This window comes from Seriola lalandi, unplaced genomic scaffold (genome assembly GCF_002814215.2).
Source record: "Seriola lalandi dorsalis isolate HSWRI2012SDOR001 ecotype SW California unplaced genomic scaffold, Sedor1 jcf7180002054784, whole genome shotgun sequence".
Taxonomy (NCBI): domain Eukaryota; kingdom Metazoa; phylum Chordata; class Actinopteri; order Carangiformes; family Carangidae; genus Seriola; species Seriola lalandi.
In genome coordinates, this window is record NW_019525337.1 from 9,976 (window position 1) to 16,861 (window position 6,886).

The window sequence follows — 6,886 nt, forward strand, 5'->3', positions numbered from 1 at the left end:
GGATGGAAGGGCCTATATAAAGCAGTTGCTTTTGTCGTCGAGGGGGGAATGACACATCAGTGTAGCTGTGTACGCATGATGTTGAGTTGAGTTACTATGAGTTAACTTTAATCAGTTAGGCCTAGATTAATTATTTTGAGTTTTTTGTTAAGTGTGAACATGGACTGCACTGTAAATAAATCACTTTGGTATCCCTGGACAAAATTTTCCGTGTCTGCCTCCTACTAAACGGCCACTCAGGTCGGCCTACATCACAATAATTAAGAAAAGAAATTTGGATTAAGAAAACGATTGCGATCAAAAAAGTGGAAGAGAAAGATGATGAAAGGCAGAACAAGGCTGGATTTGGAAGAGGTCATATGATGTAAAACCTGGGCTTTAACACATGCACAGTCAAACTGAGTCTGCACCAGCCATCCGATATGGCTTTCTAATACTCCCACCATTACATACAAATACAAGAGCTGACCCCTGATTACCTAATGAGACGCATATGGCCATCTATGTGCCGCAAACTATTTGGAAATGGCACATAGTATGTTCTCCTAGCCACAGTCTGGCTCCATCTCTGGGCTGCAGCAGCTGCATCAATGTGGTTAAGGGTCTCTCGAACTCTTCTCCTCTGTACTACAATCCCATCGGCATGCAGGTACGCCCTCATCATCTGAAAGGTGTTCATAACAAAAGGTTCAAGACTATTAAGATAAAGTACATTTTGTATAAATATACATAAAACCTACAAGGGAATATGTTGTAGTACACTTACTTCTGTGCCTGATCTCGGAAACTGGTCGTGGAGTCTCCTGACGGCTCCTCTAGGTCAGCGTCACTAATGGGAGTGAATCTGTTTCTTGCAGAAATCTGAAAAGACCTCATTTTTTTATGCAGGTATGAGGAAGAACAGCCTAACATCCTTGCCATGGCTCTTACTGTGAAGCCTTGACTCAAGAGCAGCCCCCTTGTAATGTCAAGGGCGGGTCTCCCTCGTCTTCCTAAAATATGTAAATAAAACAATAAAGGAAACAATTAATGAATGAATATTAAGAATAATAGGCTAATTTCAGTGAACATGTAATAAGTCTTGGTTTGCCAAACCTTACTCTATCACACATATTTGAATTATTTTATTATTTGTTGTCTTCCCAAACACAAGTAAGCCTAAAACCAACCAGATTTATAGGACCAAGGAGTGGACTACTAGCTGAAATCACAGTTCACAGCACAGTCATTTACCCTGTGGTGTAACTGGACAGCTGAGATAAAGACCTAAATACATGTTCATGTTACAAATCCCTTTGCTGTCATTTTCAAAATCATATCAAGTCACATCTTCTGACCCTCAAGCAGCAATTTTCCTCAAGCCAATTATGTCAAGGACTATGATTTCAAATGAGAAATTAAATGAATAAATTATGAATTTGTTTTTCACTGCGTGAGGAAACGGACGTGTGACGTGAGAGTGTGTGAAAAGTGTCAATGCGTGAGACTTGGCAGCCCTGTGCGTAACTTACCTGAATGTAAACGTGCTGCATGGAAACTAGCACGTACTGCATTAGAAGCTGGGAGCGCAGTGATGAGACGTCAAAGATCTGTGAGACTCTGAACTGTATCCCGCATTGCCTCGACGCTAATACCGTCTTCAACTCGTCTCATGTTAGCAATGATGATGCCGATAGCGCGCACTTCTCCTCGACCTGCACATCCTTGATGATACGCCCGTTCAATTGCTGTACATCGTCTTCTAATACGTCTCAGGACGGCGTCCGCCATGTTTGCGTTTAAAATTCTGTGAGATATCTCCTTAACCAATGAGCAAAGCAGCTGCAGCTGCCCAAACTTCAACCAATTATTTTTAAATAGGCAGCTTCTTTGTACGCCCCATTCCCGCCTCCTAATTAACATTTAGTTGTCTACTAGTACTACTAGTGCTACTAGTACTACTAGTAGAATACTAGTGGAATTTCCTTAAGACTTCGTACTAGTGGAAATTTCCCTAAAACTTCCACTAGTACTACTGGTACTACTAGTAATACTAGTGGGAATTTCCTAAAACTTCCACTAGTAGCATGAGTACTACTAGTAGCATTTCACTAGTAGTACTAGTGACAACAGGAAGCGGAAGTGAAGTGTAAAAACATAAAAATAAAAGCCAAGAGGATAGAATGGCTTTAATTCTATTAAAAAGTAACACCCAACATTATGCAAGCACAGGATCTAATAAGATAAATAAATAAGTCTACATGATACATAAATAAAATATTTTGTTCTTGTCATTTATTTATTTATCGATTTGCTGAACGACCCGTTTGCGCATGCGCGAACCAGCCGCCATCTTGTATGGTAACTTCATTATACAACGGTAACTCCACTTGGATAATGCGGACCTACCCAATTTGCTGAAATATTATTAAAACCTATATATATACCTATATAAATATTTTGATAGCTTTGTTGTGATAGGTTTTAACTTTCTTGTGATTCGTTTAGACATTTAATGCTTGTTATCGATGATTTTCACATCGTCTATATATTACCACTTTTTTTTCTTTTCTTTTTTTTATGTGGCCAAGATCATCCTACATAAAAGCACAGGTAGGTGGCACAACTGCTTTTATTTTATTGACATTGATTGTGAAAAGATACTAACATTACATGGTGATCACCACAGAAATAAAAGGAATCTGTGGTTAATGTTAGGAAGTATTTCAAATGCATGTGTAGCAGCCCTTGGCATCAAAAATTGCAGCGTTGAGTTCGACAGGCACGTATTTTATTATCCGTCGGTACCGTGAAACTAAAAAACAGCAGCAAGAAGAAGAAGAACACAGTTCATCGCATATCAAAATACACATAAGCATTTAAAATTCACGCCAAACACAACGTCAACACCGGCCACAATAATACTCAACATTTACATAAACCTACAAGTTTGATAAACCCATACACCATAACAATACGAAACTCAACTTTAAATAAATCAAACAATACAAAATGAACATCAATAACACACCTCTCTTCACCAAAAACGCCCTACTAGCAGTACCTCGGACATTTTGGTTCTTACTAGTAGTACTAGTGGACATTTTGGTTCTTACTAGTAGTACTAGTAAACATTTTGAGCTTTACTAGTCGACTAGTAAGGCGAATTTGCGCTCGACTAGTTAACATGTTGGCGGTTTTGCAGCGCACTAGTTAAACTAGTGTGGTAGTCATAGGGTGAGTTTTGTTGCCGAACAACGCCACCTGGGGAATTGCACCCCAGGAAATAACAATATTTATAAACAAAAGCTAAAAGCTACGCAAGTTCGTAATCACCACGGGGCAAAGACGATGTTCGTAATACAAACTGTATTCAACAATGATTACTAAAAGAATGTTCCATAGATGCTGTCTAAAGCACATAATGTTAGACGCAGGGCCATAGGAGAAGGGGGAGTGGACAGTGCTGGGTTACCTCGGCGGCCCCAAACCAATGAGGGAGGGGGGAAACTAAATCACCCGTGACACTGCACACACACAAACTGAAAACGTGAAGAACCGCCACCAGGGATTGGGTCGCCGCCCGGAGCCCACAGCACCTGTCCACAGGGAGAGAAAGAACAATAAAATGGCCACACTTTACCACTACACACACACAAAACAATAATAAGTAATAAAGTAAATAACAAACTAATGTAACTTCTCAAATATAATATAACAGCAATTAACAATTTACGAAAGAAATCAAACTCAATAAAACGGTACTCAATTGAATAATCATCTTAACAAAACAAAAGAATTAAATCTCAAATAGAACACAAACAACAATACAAAAGAAATCAAATGAAATTAAATCAATGTTCAAAATAACTAAATACTTGTATAAACCAATAAACAAAAACAGCGGCAAAGACTGCTACAACAGCCGCATCGACAAAGCGGTAAGTAGACAGCGGAACCAAATACTAATAAAATCAAAGAAACAATAAAACAAATAGTAAAACCATGTAGACCAATAGAGCCAAAAGCGCAACGCCGTCCAGCGAGCCGTGGCGTTGAATCAGTTTCCAAATCGACCTCACCGGCGCAGCGTCACAGCTGGCCAAGCAGCGGAGTTACTCCTCGACTTCTGGCTGATCCAAACTGTGGCACAAATTAATAATTAGCCAGGGGCAAACAAGAAGGAAGGAGGAGGACGGACAACGCCAACTCACCACGAGGATGCACAAGCCCACGCAAGGGGCTTCCAGCGGGGCAGCCCGGTCCCCACGGCGACAGTAATCCGACACCTGCAGCAGAGAATGGACTGTCACTGCTGCGCAATATGGCACGCTAAGCAGGAGGGAAAACGGCGGTGTGCATACCTGTACACTGCAGAACAAGCGTGCGCCACGATGGCCAACACGCCAAACAGAGCTCCAGTGTGCGCACAGCCACAGCACAATGGCTCCTCCACACCTGCACCGGTCACACCACACCACACCACCACAGTGGACGAATGGCCCCGGAAGAGAAGAGAGAGGGGGAGGCGGATGGAACCAGACCCTTAAATAAAAGGTGTGGCACCGCCCAGCAATCAGTGGGATAAAAACTACAGCGCTGCACCAGGAAGGACAAGGAACAACACACCTGCTACACTAGTAAGACTTTAAGCTTTACTAGTTGGGTCCAGTGGTCAACTAGTGCGCAAAAAAGCAGACTAGTTGGGACTTTGGCGCTACTAGTACGGCGCTAGTCGCCCAAAAGTGTCACTAGTTGCTGAAAAAGCGTAACTAGTTGGAGTTTTTGTTCGACTAGTACGGCAAAATGGCCAACTAGTTGGACAAAATGTCCAACTAGTGCTGCCAAACACCGAACTAGTAGAGGAAACTTACGTTTGATATCAAGGATATGGAATAAATGCTCAAACAACTTTCCATATGACGGTGTAGGACTAGAGGCCTGCTGGTGTGATGAAGGCTGCTAACTCACGCGCTCTCTGGGACAGCGGAACCTGCCAATACCCTTTCAACAGGTCGAATTTGCTCACGTACTTCGCCGCGCCCACCTGGTCAATACAATCATCCGCCCTAGGGAGAGGAAAAGAATCAGGTTTAGTGACATTGTTCACTTTACGAAAATCAGAACAGAAACGTGGTGTACCATCTGATTTTGGAACCAGCAAACATGGAGAAGACCAACTGGAAGCACAAGGCTCTGCAATGCCATTCTCTAACATATATTTCACTTCTGCATCCAAGTGCTTGCATATGTCAGCATTAACACGATAGAACCTTTGCTTTATGGGTTATTATTAACTAATTCAGGCTGTCATATAGACGTCCAGATTGTGGCCTGGACGGACGGACGTGATATCAACTAGAATTGGACGTCGACAGACGTTGCTTGCTCAGTGGGTACATTTGTTTAATTTCATAACGTTGTCTGGTGTTGGTTAATAAGTTAGAACCAGTGTATTGGTTTGAATTATTTTTGAATATCAATAACAGTAATATCAGATTACTTAAAACCTTCGGGTAGCTACTTTAACACCAAATAAACCCAAAATCACCCCATTAATCTAGTGTACAGTGGGGTGCTACACCTAATTATGCTAATTCTACAACTTGCCCAATATGCAGCTCTTAGCAACCACAAGACAGAAATGATTAGGGTGAAATAAAACTTTATGACAGTTTTTGCAAACGAGGGTCCTAGAAATACAATTCCGAAACTGCAATCTGTCCTGAAATCAGCCTCCGATACCCCTATTCTCTAGCGTAGGGTCCCGGGCATACAGTCTTGAAACTGCAGCCGGTACTGCAGGAACATCAGTGTTTGACAAGTTACTGTTATCATGCAGCAGGTGGCGTAGTCTCTCCAGCCTCCAACTCTAGAGCACACAAAATTTAAACAAGACAACTGTGGGACCTACAGTCCCCAAGATGTCAAAGCTATAGAGCATTACTGGGATTAGTAACTGTAATGTGATTACTGGATTTCAAATTGTAATCACATTACTGTAACATGTTGCTAAGTAATGTGTTACTACACGACATTGATCATCTCATTATAAAGTTGTTATGGCTACTGTGTTAGCTGTTTCCTATTTCCATATTCAGCAGACACTGCAACATTATCATTATACACATTGTACACAGACTGATACAGAACTTTGTAAATTCTTGTCAAACCTAAAACAAAAACAGCATTGTTTGCTGTACTGTGGTTATTTTAATTAAACAGAGTATTTTCCTCTCAGTCACTTGACTGTACGGTTTGTGTCCTTCTCTTGTTTATCTCTCTCTCTTCTTTTTGATGTTAAATTTTTTCTGTAATTTTCTATGTCATGTGCTTGTTAAATGTTTAACAAAAGTATTAAAAAAACAAGCAACAACTGAAATATTGAGAGATAGTCTCACAGACAACAAGTCCTCCAACCTAAATCACCAGATATGTTGTTTGTCCGAACCCTCTGATACGACTCAAGAGAGCGTGGCGCCCTTATTGCCAGCAGGAGATATCTTAGAGAGAAATTGTTGAAAATTAATAAGTAACAGGGGTACGGGAAATGTTTCAGCACAAAAACAACTTGGTTATAATTAGGGAAGGATCATGGGTTGGGTTGAAGTTTCTCACCAGACTTGTTTAAAACTGTAAAAATCCTTTGCTGTGATTCATATTTTACTTAAAATGTTTTTCCCAAACAGAAAGTGAAGAAAAACCTGAGCCTGAAGCTCAAATCTGGATCAGGCCTTGAGCCCCGCCCACTACCTGCTTGCTCCAGGTGGACAGGTGAAAGAGCAGAGAGCATCAAGATGGTTAGAGGAGGAAACATCAGAGAGACTCAGCCACATGTTTGAGCCTCAGTCAGACCCAGACTCAGATGAGGAGTCTGAGACCAGAACCAGAGACTAGCAGACGGATC

General features: G+C 41.3%; 1 pseudogene; it reads right to left on the reverse strand.

The window, feature by feature from the left end:
* The window catches only part of LOC147817981 (uncharacterized), an 8,511-nt pseudogene that overhangs the window by 1,242 nt on the left and 383 nt on the right, over positions 1–6,886 (reverse strand).